Source organism: Hylobates moloch, unplaced genomic scaffold, assembly GCF_009828535.3.
Source record: "Hylobates moloch isolate HMO894 unplaced genomic scaffold, HMol_V3 SCAFFOLD_2, whole genome shotgun sequence".
Classification (NCBI taxonomy): Eukaryota; Metazoa; Chordata; class Mammalia; order Primates; family Hylobatidae; genus Hylobates; species Hylobates moloch.
This window is the reverse complement of record NW_026652277.1, coordinates 92,248,032-92,265,954: the sequence shown is the minus strand read 5'-3', so window position 1 is coordinate 92,265,954 and position 17,923 is coordinate 92,248,032. Positions and strand designations below refer to the sequence as shown.

The 17,923-nt window shown below is 37.8% G+C and overlaps 1 non-coding gene across 1 annotated transcript; it reads right to left on the bottom strand.

The window, feature by feature from the left end:
* Positions 1-790: 790 nt before the first annotated feature.
* LOC116477047 (U4 spliceosomal RNA) lies at positions 791-927 on the bottom strand. Its single transcript, XR_004250330.1, has one exon. It is a non-coding gene; the product is annotated as a U4 spliceosomal RNA (small nuclear RNA).
* Between the last annotated feature and the right edge of the window lie 16,996 nt (positions 928-17,923).

Sequence of the window (17,923 nt, the reverse complement as noted above, 5' to 3'; positions counted from 1 at the left end):
TATTGAAACACATGTTAAAATAATAGTTTAAAGAATAAAGGATTCAAGTTATGAATTTAGTCTATTTGAGTTACGTCCTCAGTGTTTTTTTATCTCACAAAATGATGCTCTCATCTGTACAGCTGTGTAATCCAGAAATCTGGAAGTCATTGAAGCTCCTCACTCACTCTCATCCTCACATCCCATTAATTATAGAGTGCTACCAGTTGTATTTCCTAAATATCACTAAATTATTCTAGTTTTCTTTCATCTTTACTGCCATCAGCCTGAACTATTAGAATCTACTGTCTGGATTTCATTCTATAGTAGATATTATTCTTGTAAATCTCCATCCAAAGCGTATGTATCTGGCTCACCTCAAAACTGTTTCCATATTTGCAGCTAGAATGATGCTTTCGGAGTGCAAATGTTATTGTATTTTAAAACTTTTTAAACTCTTCGGAAAATTTTTATTGCTTTAAGAATGGAATTTTAAAAATCCCAATCATGGCTTACAAAACCCTGCATGTTATGCCCCGATTTTCACTCTCCAGCCTCATTATTCATTCTCCATTACCTTACTCTCAGCTATAGTCATACTGGTTTCTCCCTTCTTCCTGATATGGTCTGGACCTATTCACACACACTGAATTGACTTCCTGCACTTTCCTCAAAGTGCATTCTTAGATCATTTATCTTTTCTGATTTTTATTACATATTCTAATTTTTCTGGTGTATTTTTAAAATTTCCAAATCATTTTATTATGTTGATACTTTCTAGAACTGATTTTCTTCTTTTTTAAAAAATTGGTCTCCTTAAAGACTGTCAAAAATTACCAGTGTCAACTATATTGCAAATCATCATGACAGGGTTTTGGGAAAAGTTTTCAATGAGCAATAATTGCAGCTCAGACCTCAGTGGCTATGATACTACCACTGTGCAAAGCTAGAACTGATTTTCTATAATTTTCAAATATAAAATTGTATTATTCTTAAGTAACATTACCTACTTTACAATATTTATTTCGTCTGATTTCTTCCTTCTTATTTAATTATATTGTTTAATACTTTCAGAACAATATTTAGTAATAATGGAAAGAGCAGGCATCTCTCCTGATTTTCTAATGTGTATGCAACCATCATACTCTCTCTCTCTCTCTCTCTCTCACACACACACACACACACACACGGAGACACATACATACACACACACAGAGAGAGAGAGAGAGAGAAGAGTTAACATGGCAAACCTGAGACTGCCATCTGTAGAAAGACTTGCTTGCAACGTTGGCCCTTGGGTGGCACCTGGATCACAGTAGGATTCCTACCATTTCCTGTTAAGAATACCTTATATGCCTAAACTGTGCAAACAATATGGTTTATACTGAACATCTTTCCTTCTGAGGTTTTAGAAAATGCTAGGCAGACAGTGTCTGTGTGACCAGCTCCCAGTAAAAAAACTAGGGCCCTGAGCTTCTAATGAACATCCCTGGTAGACATTTCACTTGTGTTGTTATAACTCATTGCTGGAGGAATTAAGCTCATCCTGTCTGACTCCACTGGGAGAGGACCCTGGATTTCACCCCGTGCCCTTTTTTCCTTTGCTAGTTTCATTTTATATCCTTTCACTGTAATAAATCATAGCTGTGAGAATATACAACTATATGCCGAGTCCTGTGAGTTCTCCTAGTAAACTATCAAAACCAGAGTGGTCTTGGAGACTCCCAAAAGACACAACACCGGCATATATACACATATATAAATACACATGCATATATACATATGTATGATTATGTTAAAGGAGCACTTGCCACTAAAATATTCGTTAGATTGTACCAGTGACTTTTTCTCATCTGTTGATATGATTATATCATTTTTCTCCTTTGACTTATTAATATATATTTTATAAGTTGATTTCTTATCACCAAGTCATTCTCGTTTCCTGATGCTCTCTCTTCTTGACTTCTGTGACAATGCTGCACGCTGGATTATTTCCCTCCCTCTTTGAAGGTTATTTCCATCTCCTTTCTGCATGAGTTTCTCTTTCTTTCTTTTTGTGTCCTTCGGGTATGTTTGTGCCTTGCCCTCGGCTCTTTTTTTTTCTTATTTTTTAATTATAAAGATTATAATTAAAAATTATAATTTAATTCTCAGACTCTCTTATGCATATTCATTATTTGAAGTATGGCCCGTATGCATATGACATATCAAACTCTGTTTCCAGCAGCTCTGACCCCTCTCTGAATTTCAGATGCATAGATCGAATTTCCTCCTGGGCATCACCCCTAGATGTCTCATTCTCACCGCAAACTCAACGTATTTAAAATTGAACTCATTATCTTTCCCTCACTTCTTTGTTTTCATTCTCAGTTAATTACACTAAGCTATAAAACTGGGCTTTATCCTTGACTCCTTTCCCTCACTCATCCCACACAAATTATCATTCTCCAAGTTCAGTTGATTCTATACATCTTTCAAGTTCATGTAGTTTGCTCCCGCTCCACTTGTACTAGCTCTAATATGGGCTCCTTCAACTTTGCTGCTATTATTACTAAAGTCTCCCACTGGGCCCTCTGACTCCAGGCTGCTCATCAGCCAACACATTATCTACAGTGAATTTATGGATTTTTGTAACCTACAAATTTGATCACCTCTCTCCCCTGCCCAAACTTATCATAGTTCTCCATTGCCACTCAGAAGACTAACAGTTTTTACTCTGGCTTACAAAATTCTTCATACCCCATAACACATTAAGTTATAACCCCTTAAAAACACACAACTTCAAATAGCCACACTAAGCTACTTTCTGGAGAAAAATTAACTGGACATGCTTTTCTGATGTTTCTCCAAGTTTGAGTTGGGATCTCTTTTAGGATGCCCTCCTATCATGTACACATGTGTACTGTAGCACCACGAACATGGATTTGAATTGCCTTCATTCTCTAAGCTAGAAGAGCTGTGAGAGCAAGGACTATGCATGCCAATGTTGCCACCTTATGGTGAGTGTTCAATGCATATGTGTTGAGTGAGTCAGTGAATGGTGATACCATAAATGTAGTTTTGATTCCTGCTTTATTTAACATCACCATCAATGTTCCTAGCTCCCCACAGGCCTTTCAGAGGAAAACTACTCTTTACTTAACCCAGGCTGAAAGGCAATGATAAACAGCCATATCTGGAAACATGTGGGCATGTGTGTTAGCCTTCCTGTTGGCAGAAAGAGAATTAATGAGATGGCTTTGGGAGAAAAAGAGATAATTGCTCATGGTTTTTAATCCTTGTATTTCAAAAAACCAACACCACATTTCTCATAATGTGGAGAACAATGAGAAAACATGAATAAATCCTTGCTAGTTTCACTTCATGTGTATCCTTATGAAAAAATTCCCCTTACTTGAGATAACTTGAGTGGAACTCTTTTCCTTGTAATGAGAAAAAGAGAAAACAATAAGTGTTTTTCTCATATAATTTAAAGTTCTATAAAACCTCTTTAAGAACTGAATATATTCAATACAAATTAATGACTATTTTATACTTTATGGATGTTTATTCAATTATTTCTTTTTTATTATAAATATCTGTCATATACATTTTTGTACTTAAAAATCCTTGTGTGCATTTAAAACTATTTCTTCAGTATATAGTCTTAAAAATGGCGTTCTGGATGAAATATGAATTTTTGAAAAGGCTATTGGTAAATATGGTCAAATTATCTAACTTGCTTTCTGGAAATTTTCTATGAATTAATCTTCCACTAAAATGGGTTTACTTTTAAAGTTTTTATTGCAATTAAAAGAGGTAAACCCTTTGCGAATAGATAGTCATGGGCTGCAAAGTCAAGCTGCCTATTCAAACTCAGTGACAAGTTTAGTTTTTTTTCCTCTCAACCCACTTTCTGCTTCTCTCCCATTTCACATACACAATGTGAGATGAAGGTCAGGTGAGATAAGGGTATTAGGCGTGACTTACAAAAGCTATAGACAAAGGATAGCTAGCTGACTTCTGGTATGGTAGTAACAATATTGGTGTTACTATTTCTATTCCTACTTGCTTTTGGCACAAATGACAGCCAGTTCTGCAAATGCTAAAGCTGTTTTCCACTGCCAACATGTTCTACTAATGATCACTGCAAAAATGCCAGCTGCAGCTATGGAGGGAAGTATTTTTCTGATTTTCCTGACTTTAGGAACAGAAAGAAGAAACAGTACCAAATGAACGTGAATTGGAAGCCAGTTAGGTAGAAGTCTTTCCTTCTCTGGTTCCATACCTTCTACCCAAAGCTGTCACACTGCACTGCTAGGGATAAAATTCCCCATTTGCCCTCTACCCAGGTTTTTCTGCTTAGACTGAGGATTGCATCCTCATTACATTCAGAAATGGGTGGGTCTGATCATTATATTCCTATGAAAATAGGAGAAAAGTGCCAACTCTCCTTCTCCTACACTACCCTGCTCACTAACATCTTTTGAAATTTCTGAAAGGGTTGGAAGGGGAATTGATGCTTCAGACAGTCTTCCTTTAGTTTCCTCTGATCTCTGGAAGTGGTACGATCAATCAGGACCACACTGAGGAAGCACAAATGCTGCTTGGAATTAATAGCCAGAACCAAACTCAACCAGTGACAAGGAAATTACCTCTCTGAGAAGAGTTCTGGGAATGGGAGTGGGCAGGTTAATTGCACTCCACAATCCCCAAGGCCACCTGGCCATAGCATTCATATTTATTTCAGCCATGAACCTGTCACGTTGATTACATAGTTAAAACCAAGATTGTTTTGCATAGGTTTTCTGGGGCAGCTCAGCTGCTTAACTACTCACAAGCACTAATGACCTGGAATCAGAGTGACAGGAGAGTCTCAGGCCCCATTCCTCTACTGTGAGCTCCTGCCAATGTCTTTTTTTCTTCAAAAGAGCAACTAGAAAATAGGAAATTTGTCTTAATGTTGTCTTTTGTGTACATTTTGTCTTTAATAATAAAGTGTGTATACTGTTCGAGGGCTTACTCTGTGCTAGAAGCCCTGTGTACATGACCTTGAATTCTTACAACCCTGCTAGATATTTTGGTTTCCATTTTGAAGGTGAGAAAACCAAGGCTCCAAGAGTTTAAGGAATTTCCCAAGGCCACAAAGCTAAAGCTGCTAAACCAAGATTTGATTCCAGTCTGCCTGATGACATGAGTTGGGCTTGTCCTCCTCGAAAACACTTCCCACAGTCTCCATTCGCAGCTTCCGTGAGAGCAGTGGGTGTGTCTTGTCCAGTATTAGTGAACAGCATGATAGAAGGAAGCACAGAGAGCAGTGGTTCAGGCTAAGAATGGCAGCTAAATACATTAGTGTTGGGAAAGAGATATGGTACTTACATTTAGCTAGAGATTTTAACATAAAGGAAGTTCATTATACTTAAAGCTGACTATTAAAACTTCACAGTAAAAATCTCAACTGCTTCACTTTCCCATTGGCCCAGTGGCTCTAACTTCTCACTTGTTCTCCCAGTCCACACTAGCAAGGATCGAGGGTGCTCCTCAGGCTGTGTAAATCAGATCACGTCACTCCTTCACTTACAAGCCTTCAGTGATTTCCCATTGCCTTAAAGATTAATTCCAAACTCCATAAAATAGTAAATTAAGTTCTTAACTTTTACTATTCCCCCATTTTCTTCTCCAACTCCTCTTATTCTACCCATGCTGAATTACCTGATGTTCCTTGAGCAAACTCTTTGTCTGTGTCTCTGAGTCATTGCATATGCCGTTGTTTATGGCAGTAATGTCTGCACTCATTCAATTCACCCCTCAACCCACTTTTCTCCTCCAAAACTCAGTCATGTCAGAGTCAACTACTCTCAGAAGCACTCCCTGACTACTTATCCTCAGTTCCGCTCATGAGGCCTGGCTATGCACTCCTTTTCTGTTGCTCTAGCTTTCCATACTGACCGTCATCAGTGCACCTTATAAGATGGCATTGGGCTACTTGACTTCTCTCTGACTAGACGGTGGACTCGGAAATATGTTTTGCTCAGTAGCACATATTAAGCAGTAATAATAAATACTAAATTTAAGAATAAGCCTATGTTAGGCTCTCTCTGGCAGTTCCTAAATTCTTACCTTCCTTGGTTCAGAGAGGTAAAAGATTTCTGGATTACCACTTTTCCTGAAAGATATAACTATCGTAGAATCAGTTTGATTTCAAATATTTACTGAATTTTTACAGCAAGCTTCTCTTGGAGTCCTATTTCTCCATGGTAAATAGAAATACTGTTTATCTAAAATATGGGGCTTATAGAATAGGTTACAAGCAACAGTTTTTGAAACCAAAATCTGTTCCAAATAATGTAAGCCATATATCGTATGCCAAATTGATCACATGCAGCAGTATATAACATAAAGACTTGAGTCAGTCTGTACACTGATATTTGCTTTGATGTCAAGTGCAATGAGTGGATGATAAGATCTTCTGGAGGAGTCAAATAATGGATGTCAAATATCTGCTTAAAGTATATCTTCATGTAAGGCAAACATTTGAAAACAATATGAGTTGATTTGACTTCAGATATATTCTTTCTTTATACTTTTGGTCTATGTGAGTGAGAGAAGGAGTAAATAATAAGATTAGTTTAATAAAAGGTTTGGTTGAGCTTGAAATTAACATGTAAATAATTCAAATGCCTTATTCATGGGCAATACTTGTGTATTCTATTTAGCCTAAGTAATTTAAAATGTGGAGCTGCACTCTATTATTTTATACATAAATATCAATTACAAGTGGTTGAACCATGGGATTGGACTTAGAGAGAAAGTCTAGGTTTTCAGTTCACACCCTATCACAGGCAACGTGATCTGCAAACGGATTTTAGTATAGACGCCCAGAGAAAGGATAATGGTAGAGCATATGAGTTTCTTCCACGTTCATGGAGATTCTATTCATTCACATCATCCACAATGTAGTTTTCTTAGACGAGTGCTTTAAGGATCCCTCTTTTAGAATAAAACAGCATAATTCCTTATTTCAGAAAGGAGTGAAGAGTATCATATATGAGTTTTGTTTTCAAAATAATTTTCAATTGTTAACACATTAAACTAAATGTATGTATGGATTATTTGTACAAGCATTTCACATTCGAGAGTCAAAAACAAACAAAAAGAGTAGAGTTAATCAGTGTGGTCAAAAGTAAGCAACCTTTACTAGGGTTAAATAACTTGTTTCTAGGTGGCTTACCCTGCATTTCTCAACCTTTTTAAATGATTGTCCCACTGGACTAAAATGATTGTATAGAGTTTAACTTTTTCTGCTTGCACTATGAGCTTCATATTATTTGTTTCCCACCTATAACAACATATTACTAGTACAGCACTATGAGCTTCATATTATTTGTTTCCCACCTGTAACAACATATTACTAGTACAGCACTATGAGCTTCATATTATTTGTTTCTCACTCTTAACAACATATTACTGGTCCTGTGTTGCAAACTGCATAGTACCATCACCCTACTACCTTGAAAATCACACGTCAACTTTTACGTGTACAGAAGCTAACCCACTACTCAACCAACCACTAGACATCAAAAGATAAGATTCAGATGAGAAAGTATTTCATGGCATCAGTTTCCTATCCAAAGTTATTATGTAGTTCTAAGGATATTTCCTTTCTGGTCCAAAAGATTTATTAATGGAGGGGTATTCAATCCTGTAGGAGGTGAACCCTATCCTGTAGAAGGGGTTCCATGAAGTGACTGACACCTCAAAAAGGTATTCATGGTGTTCACTTCCTTAAAGAGAACAGGGTGCAGATGTAGGAAGATTAGGAAAGCACCCAGTTATACAATTATATTGTCAGCTTTTCCCTTAAACTTCAAGAACTGATGCTTTGTTTCTGTAAATGCTAACTTCAAATCTTGTGGCCATACCAACTTTCACTTTTAAATATCATAAAAATATCTATTGCTATGTTTTAAAAAATAAAATACAAAAAATCTTCATGCCCTAAAAATTGAATTTAGGTACATGATGAAACTTCATTAAGTCCACCCTAGCTAACAATCCTGATTAAAGACTTGAAATTTAAAAGATGAATATTTTAGCCATTTTCCCCCTTGAGAACTTTCAATGTGGTAATCTGTTAACTGTTTCATTAGGTGAGCAATATAATCAGAGACCCATAGTAGCTATAGAAATTACTAAGTATAATGATTCAGGAATCCCCTTGAAGTAGAAATAATAACTAAACTGAATAATCTGCATTGATTAGTTTTGCTTGTATCATAACATCTCTTAGGATCTTAATATAAAACATAACTCCAGTATTTTTCATTAATTCATTCCTTTTTTTTTCAACTAATAACAGTTTTACTTACTTATTGATTGATTGATTGGTTGATTGATACAGTTTTAGGGTACATGTGCACAATGTGCATGTTTGTTACATATGTATCCATGTGCCATGTTGGTGTGCTGCACCCATTAACTCGTCATTTAACATTAGGTATATCTCCTAATGCTATCCCTCCCCCTTACCCCTACCCCACAACAGTCCCTGGTGTGTGATGTTCCCCTTCTTGTGTCCATGAGTTCTCATTGTTCAGTTCCCACCTATGAGTGAGAACATGCAGTGTTTGGTTTTTGGTCCTTGCAATAGTTTACTGAGAATGATGTTTTCCAGTTTCATCCATGTCCCTACAAAGGACATGAACTCATCATTTTTTATGGCTGCATAGTATTCCATGGTGTATATGTGCCACATTTTCTTAATCCAGTCTATCGTTGTTGGACATTTGGGTTGGTTCCAAGTCTTTGCTATTGTGAATAGTGCCACAATAAACATACGTGTGCATGTGTCTTTATAGCAGCATGATCTATAATCCTTTGGGTATATACCCAGTAATAGGATGGCTGGGTCAAATGATATTTCTAGTTCTTGATCCCTGAGGAATCGCCACACTGACTTCCACAATGGTTGAACTAGTTTACAGTCCCACCAACCAGAGTAAAGTATTCCTATTTCTCCACATCCTCTCCAGCACCTGTTGTTTCCTGACTTTTGAATGATGGCCATTCTAACTGGTGTGAGATGCTATCTCATTGTGCTTTTGATTTGCATTTCTCTGATGGCCAGCGATGATGAGCATTTTTTCATGTGTTTTTGGCTGCATAAATGTCTTCTTTTGAGAAGTGTCTGTTCATATACATCGCCCACTTTTTGAGGGGGTTGTTTTTTTCTTGTAAATTTGTCTGAGTTCATTGTAGATTCTGGATATTGCCCTTTGTCAGATGAGTAAGTTGTGAAAATTTTCTCCCATTTTGTAGGTTGCCTGTTCACTCTGATGGTAGTTTCTTTTGCTGTGCAGAAGCTCTTTAGTTTAATTAGATCCCATTTGTCAATTTTGGCTTTTGTTGCCATTGCTTTTGTTGTTTTAGACATGAAGTCCTTGCCCATGCCTATGTCCTGAATGGTATTGCCTAGGTTTTCTTCTAGGGTTTTTATGGTTTTAGGTCTAACATGTAAGTCTTTAATCCATCTTGAATTAATTTTTGTATAAGGTGTAAGGAAGGGATCCAGTTTCAGCTTTCTACATATGGCTAGCCAGTTTTCCCAGAACCATTTATTAAATAGGGAATCCTTTCCCCATTGCTTGTTTTTGTCAGATTTGTCAAAGATCAGATAGTTGTAGACATGTGGCGTTATTTCTGAGGGCTCTGTTCTGTTCCATTGATCTATATCTCTGTTTTGGTACCAGTACCATGCTGTTTTGGTTACTATAGCCTTGCAGTATAGTTTGAAGTCAGGTAGCATGATGCCTCCAGCTTTGTTCTTTTGGCTTAGGATTGACTTGGTGACGCGGGCTCTCTTTTGGTTCCATATGAACTTTAAAGTAGTTTTTTCCAATTCTGTGAAGAAAGTCATTGGTAGCTTGATGGGGATGGCATTGAATCTATAAATTACCTTGGGCAGGATGGCCATTTTCACAATGTTGATTCTTCCAACCTATGAGCATGGAATATTCTTCCATTTGTTTGTATCCTCTTTTATTTCATTGAGCAGTGGTTTGTAGTTCTCCTTGAAAAGGTCCTTCACGTCCTTTGTAAGTTGGATTCCTAGGTATTTTATTCTCTTTGAAGCAATTGTGAAATGGAGTTCACTCATGATTTGGCTCTCTGTTTGTCTGTTATTGGTGTATAAGAATGCTTGTGATTTTTGTACATTGATTTTGTATCCTGGGACTTTGCTGAAGTTGCTTATCAGCTTAAGGAGATTTTGGGCTGAGACAATGGGGTTTCCTAGATATACAATCATGTCATCTGCAAACAGGGACAATTTGACTTCCTCTTTTCCTCATCGAATACCTTTTATTCCCTTCTCCTGCCTGATTGCCCTGGCCAGAACTTCCAACACTGTGTTGAATAGGAGTGGTGAGAGAGGGCATCCCTGTCTTGTGCCACTTTTCAAAGGGAATGCTTCCAGTTTTTGCCCATTCAGTATGATATTGGCTGTGGATTTGCCATAGATAGCTCTGATTATTTTGAGATATGTCCCATCAATACCTAATTTATTGAGAGTTTTTAGCATGAAGCGTTGTTGAATTTTGTCAAAGGCCTTTTCTGCATCTATTGAGATAATCATGTGGTTTTTGTCTTTGGTTCTGTTTATATGCTGGATTACATTTATTGATTTGCATATGTTGAACCAGTCTTGCATCCCAGGGATGCAGCCCACTTGATCATGGTGGATAAGCTTTTTGATGTGCTGCTGGATTCGGTTTGCCAGTATTTTATTTAGGATTTTTGCATCAATGTTCATCAAGGATGTTGGTCTGAAATTCTCTTTTTTGGTTGTGTCTCTGCCTGGCTTTGGTATCAGGATGATGCTGGCCTCATAAAATGAGTTAGGGAGGATTCCCTCTTTTTCTATTGATCGGAATAGTTTCAGAAGGAATGGTATCAGTTCCTCCTTGTACCTCTGGTAGAATTCAGCTGTGAATCCATCAGGTCCTGGACTCTTTTTGATTGGTAAGCTATTGATTATTGCCACAATTTCAGAGCCTGTTATTGGTCTATTCAGAGATTCAACTTCTTCCTGGTTTAGTCTTGGGAGGGTGTACATGTTGAGGAATTTATCCATTTCTTCTAGATTTTCTAGTTTATTTGCATAGAGGTGTTTGTAGTATTCTCTGATGGTAGACTGTATTTCTGTGGGATCGGTGGTGATATCCCCTTTTTCATTTTTTATTGCATCTATTTGATTCTTCTCTCTTTTCTTCTTTATTAATCTTGCTAGTGGTCTATCAATTTTGTCGATCTTTTCAAAAAACCAGCTCCTGGATTCATTAATTTTTTGAAGGGTTTTTGTGTCTCTCTTTCCTTCAGTTCTGCTCTGATTTTACTTATTTCTTGCCTTCTGCTAGCTTTTGAATGTATTTGCTCTTGCTTTTCTAGTTCTTTTAATTGTGTTGTTAGGGTGTCAATTTTGGATCTTTCCTGCTTTCTCTTGTGGGCATTTAGTGCTATAAATTTCCCTCTACACACTGCTTTGAATGTGTCCCCGAGATTCTGGTATGTTGTGTCTTTGTTCTCATTGGTTTCAAAGAACATCTTTATTTCTGCTTTCATTTTATTATGTACCCAGTAGTCATTCAGGAGCAGGTTGTTCAGTTTCCATGTAGTTGAGCAGTTTTGAGTGAGTTTCTTAATCCTGAGTTCTAGTTTGATTGCACTGTGGTCTGAGAGACAGTTTGTTATAATTTCTGTTCTTTTACATTTGCTGAGGAGAGCTTTACTTGCAACTATGTGGTCAATTTTGGAATAGGTGTGGTGTGGTGCTGAAAAAAATGTATATTCTGTTGATTTGGGGTGGAGAGTTCTGTAGATGTCTATTAGGTCTGCTTGGTGCAGAGCTGAGTTCAATTCCTGGGTATCCTTGTTAACTTTCTGTCTCGTTGATCTGTCTAATGTTGACAGTGGGGTGTTAAAGTCTCCCATTATTATTGTGTGGGAGTCTAAGTCTCTTTCTAGGTCACTCAGGACTTGCTTTATGAATCTCGGTGTTCCTGTATTGGGTGCATATATGTTTAGGATAGTTAGCTGTTCTTGTTGAATTGATCCCTTTACCATTATGTAATGGCCTTCTTTGTCTCTTTTATCTTTGTTGGTTTAAAGTCTGTTTTATCGGAGACAAGGATTGCAACCCCTGCCTTTTTTTGTTCTCCATTTGCTTGGTAGATCTTCCTCCATCCTTTTATTTTGAGCCTATTTATATCTCTGCATGTGAGATGGGTTTCCTGAATATAGCACACTGATGGGTCTTGGCTCTATCCAATTTGCCAGTCTGTGTCTTTTAATTGGGCATTTAGTCCATTTATATTTAAAGTTAATATTGTTATGTGTGAATTTGATCCTGTCATTATGATGTTAGCTGGTTATTTTGCTCGTTAGTTGATGCAGTTTCTTCCTAGCCTCGATGGTCTTTACAGTTTGGCATGATTTTGCAGTGGCTGGTACCGGTTGTTCCTTTCCACATTTAGTGCTTCCTTCAGAAGCTCTTGTAAGGCAGGCCTGGTGGTGACAAAATCTCTCAGCATTTGCTTGTCTGTAAAGTATTTTATTTCTCCTTCACTTATGAAGCTTAGTTTGGCTGGATATGAAATTCTGGGTTGAAAATTCTTTTCCTGAAGAATGTTGAATATTGGCCCCCACTCTTTTCTGGCTTGTAGAATTTCTGCCGAGAGATCAGCTGTTAGTCCGATGGGCTTCACTTTGTGGGTAACCCTACCTTTCTCTCTGGCTGCTCTTAACATTTTTTCCTTCGTTTCAGCTTTGGTAAATCTGACAATTATGTGTCTTGAAGTTGCTCTTCTTGAGGAGTATCTTTGTCGCATTCTCTGTATTTCCTGAATCTAAATGTTGGGCTGCCATGCTAGATTGGGGAACTTCTCCTGGATAATATCTTGCAGAGTGTTTTCCAACTTGGTTCCATTCTCTCCGTCGCTTTCAGGTACACCAATCAGACGTAGATTTGGTCTTTTCACATAGTCCCATATTTCTTGGAGGCTTTGTTCGTTTCTTTTTATTCTTTTTTCTCTAGACTTCCCTTCTCACTTCATTTCATTCATTTCATCTTCCATCACTGATACCCTTTCTTCCGGTTGATTGAATTGGCTCCTGAGGCTTCTGCATTCTTCACGTAGTTCTCGAGCCTTGGCTTTCAGCTCCATCAGCTGCTTTAAGCACTTCTCTGTATTGGTTATTCTAGTTATCCATTTGTCTAATTCTTTTTCAAAGTTTTTAACTTCTTTGCCTTTGGTTTGAATTTCTCCTGTAGCTCGGAGTAGTTTGATCATCTGAAGACTTCTCTCAACTCATCAAAGTCATTCTCCATCCAGCTTTGTTTCGTTGCTGGTGAGGAACTGCATTCCTTTGGAGGAGGAGAGGCGCTCTGCTTTTTAGAGTTTCCGGTTTTCCTACTCTGCTTTTTCCCCATCTTTGTGGTTTTATCTACTTTTGGTCTTTGATGATGGTGATGTACAGATGGGTTTTTGGTGTGTATGTCCTTTCTGTTTGTTAGTTTTCCTTCTACCAGACAGGACCCTCAGCTGCAGGTCTGTTGGAGATTTCTAGAGGTCCACTCCAGACCCTGTTTGCCTGGGTGTCTGCAGCAGTGGCTGCAGAACAGCAGATTTTTGTGAACCAGGAATGCTGCTGCCTGATCGTTCCTCTGGAAGTTTTGTCTCAGAGGAGTACCCGGCCGTGTGAGGTGTCAGTCTGCCCCTACTGGGGGGTGCCTCCCAGTTAGGCTGCTCTGGGGTCAGGGACCCACTTGAGGAGGCAGTCTGCCTGTTCTCAGATCTCCAGCTGTATGCTTGGAGAACCACTACTCTCTTCAAAGCTGTCAGACAGGGACATTTAAGCCTGCAGAGGTTACTGCTGTCTTTTTGTTTGTCTGTGCCCTGCCCCCAGAGGTGGAGTCTACAGAGGCAGGCAGGCCTCCTTGAGCTGTGGTGTGCTCCACCCAGTTTGAACTTCCCAGCTGCTTTGTTTACCTAATCAAGCCTGGGCAATGGCAGGCACCCCTCCCCCAGCCTCACTGCCGCTTTGCCGCTTGATCTCAGACTGCTGTGCTAGCAATCAGTGAGACTCTGTGGGCGTAGGACCCTCCGAGCCAGATGCGGGATATAATCTCCCAGTGTGCTGTTTTTTAAGCCCATCAGAAAAGTGCAGTATTAGGGTGGGAGTGACCCGATTTTCCAGGTGCCGTCTGTCACCCCTTTCTTTGATTAGGAAAGGGAAGTCCCTGACTCCTTGTGCTTCCCGACCGAGGCAATGCCTCGCCGTGCTTCGGCTTGTGCATGGTGCACTGCACCCACTGTCCTGCACCCACTGTCTGGCACTCCCTAGTGAGATGAACTTGGTACCTCAGATGGAAATGCAGAAATCACCCATCTTCTGCGTCGCTCACGCTGCGAGCTGTAGACCAGAGATGTTCCTATTCGGCCATCTTGGCTTCACCCCCTGTTTTCTCAATTCATTTCTTGTATATTCCAGTACCCAAAAGCAATTCTGCAAATGTAGTTTACCATTTTCTTCTTTTTTTTTTTTTTAAAAAAAATTGCTTTTGGCTTTGTTCCTCAGGGACTTTTAGATCTTATAATGAAAACTCATTATGAAAATCTCATAGCAAAATCAAAAGTTTTTAAAAATATGTGAGCCATCTCTCTGATTCTTGAATTGTATGATGAAGCACTGTACACATTGTGTGGACTTCTGTCAGTGAATCCACAATAGCCACTTCATTAGAAATAAAGCTATTATGCATTGTGAAGAATATGAACATATTAGGCAAAAATTCTGACCTCACGGAGCTTACAATCTTTCATTTTTAGAAGACAATATATAAAACAATAAGTTTTGAATAATATGTAGCAGATTGGTATGATTAAAATATGAAACGTAATTTGTGTACTCAAAAGAATATTGTCATTCAAAGGGTCACTTTGGCAAACTAAGTCCATTGGAACTGCCACAGCATAACAAATTTGGAATGCTGTCATGTGGATTTGCTTTCAGAGTAATGTACAAAACCACATGAGACTACCTGTCTTTTATTGACATACTTTTTTAAAACCTGAAGATACTATTGCCCAGTTTCATTGACTTGACTTTTACTGATTTTTCAACTGATTCAAAAACCACATTTTTAATATCCTCATCCTGAGGATTAAGTTAACCTTTATGGTCTTAAAGCTTCAACCTTACATTTGTTTTATCTGAGTTCCTTCTGCAGGAAATGACCTTCAGGCCTCTCAAAAAATACCAAAAAACTGAAACTCACCAGTTTGCCACATACAGACAATGAGATGCTCAACCCCTTATTCATCATGATTGCTTCCTTGCCCTTCCCTAGTGCCTGTTTTCTTACACATTGTTACATTTCTTCCCTGCTATATAAACCCCTAGTTTTAGTTGGTCAGGGAGATGGATTTGAGGCTGAGCTCCTTTCTCCTTTACTGCAGCACCAGATTAAAGCTTTCTTCCTTGGCAGTACCCATCTTCTCCGTCACTGGCTTCCTGTGCAGTAAGCAGCAGGACCTAGACTGAACCCCTGGTGTTTCAGCAACACAATAAGGATAAGTGTGTGAATTATCTTTGAAAATGTATGATATCTTAAGGTGGCAAATTTGTATTTCTAATATTTGCATAAAATGTATGTATTTATTTATATAACACATACATATTTGTATGATAGAGAACAATCTTATAGGATTTTAGATGGATGAGATTTGGATATCAGACAGAAGGGAGGAGAAGGCATTCCTGATAAAGAAAAAAATTAAAAGAATAGTGGAAGGAATTAAATAATGTTTCTAACCACAGGGAGGAGACCAGTGAACATTTCAAAAGTTGATTGAAAAGTGATTTTGACATATTTCATAAAGAGGGTAAAAAAGAAGGGCGAAAAAGATCAAACAAAGATTTCTAGCTTTGGTTATTAGTGCCCATTATAGAATGAGAGGTGTTGACTCTAAAGTAAAGATGGTGATTTTGCATTTAAAAACATGGAATAACATTACACTTTATAATTTAAAGAGTTGAACTTTATTATATGTGAATTATACCTCAATAAAGGTTTCATTAAAGTAATATTAATGAGCTTAATCCTGTAGTGCTTTTAAAAACTTTAACATTAAAATATTTACCTGAAATTATATATTAATATGAAGGCTAGCTCTACCTGAATATACCTAATGTGAACTCCCTGGAGTGTAGTCCCTTTTCCACATCTAATCTCTACACATTAGAGAAAAGGCATGGGCTAATGAAAACCTTAAATTATACAAAAAAACATTAAATAATACAAAAATTCATTTATATTTATGAAACCATTGCTACTGATTTTAATTTCTAATATGTTCTAGTAAAGTGAAAGCATTATGAATTTGAAATACTTCTTGTTTATATAAGATCTTCAAATTTTCAAATTAACAGTAAACTAGTTATAAAAATCCTGAACAATATAAATATTTTATCTGTTTTTTAAACCAGTAGGAATCTGGTAGGTCAGTATGCACTTTAATTATTTCAAATTTTTACTTAAGAACTTTAACTGTCCCTCTTTGTCAAGGACAGAGTATTGCAAGTTTACCAATATATGAACAATGAACAGGTGTTATAGAAAATAGTACATCATTCCCAAATTCGTAAGTAAACAATTCTTGCCTTATGAAAAAGTCTTGTTCTGAAGTGATTTTATTTCTCATGATCATAATCACATTGAGAGTTTATAATAACCAAAACAAGCCTATTGTGTTGTTCTTGATATGTTTATTACAGAAGACCTATAGGTTCTTATTTTTTGCTATTGTTAATTTGTTTCATTATCTATGATACAAAAATAAGGAGGAGCTATGAGACTGCAATAATTGGGTTTAGTCTATAGTTTGCTTTGTTGCCAGACTTTATATTTGGGATGTCAGGAGACACCATTCTTTGTTGCCTAGTCTTTACTGCCTCTATCTTTATTGGCCTAGTCAGTAACTAGTCTGGTATTTTGTTTATTCATCTTAGTGTTGAAGTCCTCCTTGGACATGAAGACTTGCTCTAAAATGAAGCCAATTTGATAGGGAATTCTCATATTTTGTTTAACTTTTACAAAGTTGTTCTGAGAGGGTGGATCTTTTTGAGATATGGTTTTTTGTTCCACCACTTGCAGTGGCAGATTCTGCCTTCTATTGGGTTAGTCTACCTGTTAAGATACTGACTTCTGATACAACATGGATGAACCTCATAAACATATCCTGTGTTGTATTAACTAGGGTTCTCCAGAAAAACGACAAAAAATAGAATATATATGAACAGATAATTGAGAGAGGATTTATTAGGTGATGTGGCTCACATGATTTTGGAGGCAGAGAAGTCCCATGACGTGCCATTTGCAGGCTGAAGAACCAAAGAAGACGGTAGGGTAGCTGAGTCCACTTTTCAAGTCATGAGAACCAGGGGAGCTAATGGTGTGATTCTCAGTTTGAGACCAAAAGCCTGAAAAAGTGCTGGTGGGGAAGGGTAGTGGCTAGTGTGAGTCCCAGAGTCAAAAGGCCAGAGAATCTGAAGTTCTAATGTCCATGTGATATAGTTTGGCCATGTCCCCATCCAAATCTCATCTTGAATTGTAACTCCCGTAATTCCCACATGTCATGGGAGGAAGCCAGTGGGAGGTGATTGAATCATGAAGGCAAGTGTTTCCCGTGCTGTTCTCATGATAGTGAATAAGTCTCATGAGATCTGATGGTTTTAAAAATGGGAGTTTCCCTGCATAGGCTCTCTCCGTCTTTGCCTGCCTCCATCCATGTAATAAGATGTGACTTGCTCCTCCTTGCCTTCTGCCGTGATTGTGAGCCCTACCAAGCCATGTGGAACTGCAAGTCCATTATACCTTTTTCTTTTGTAAATTTTGTGTTTTAAAACC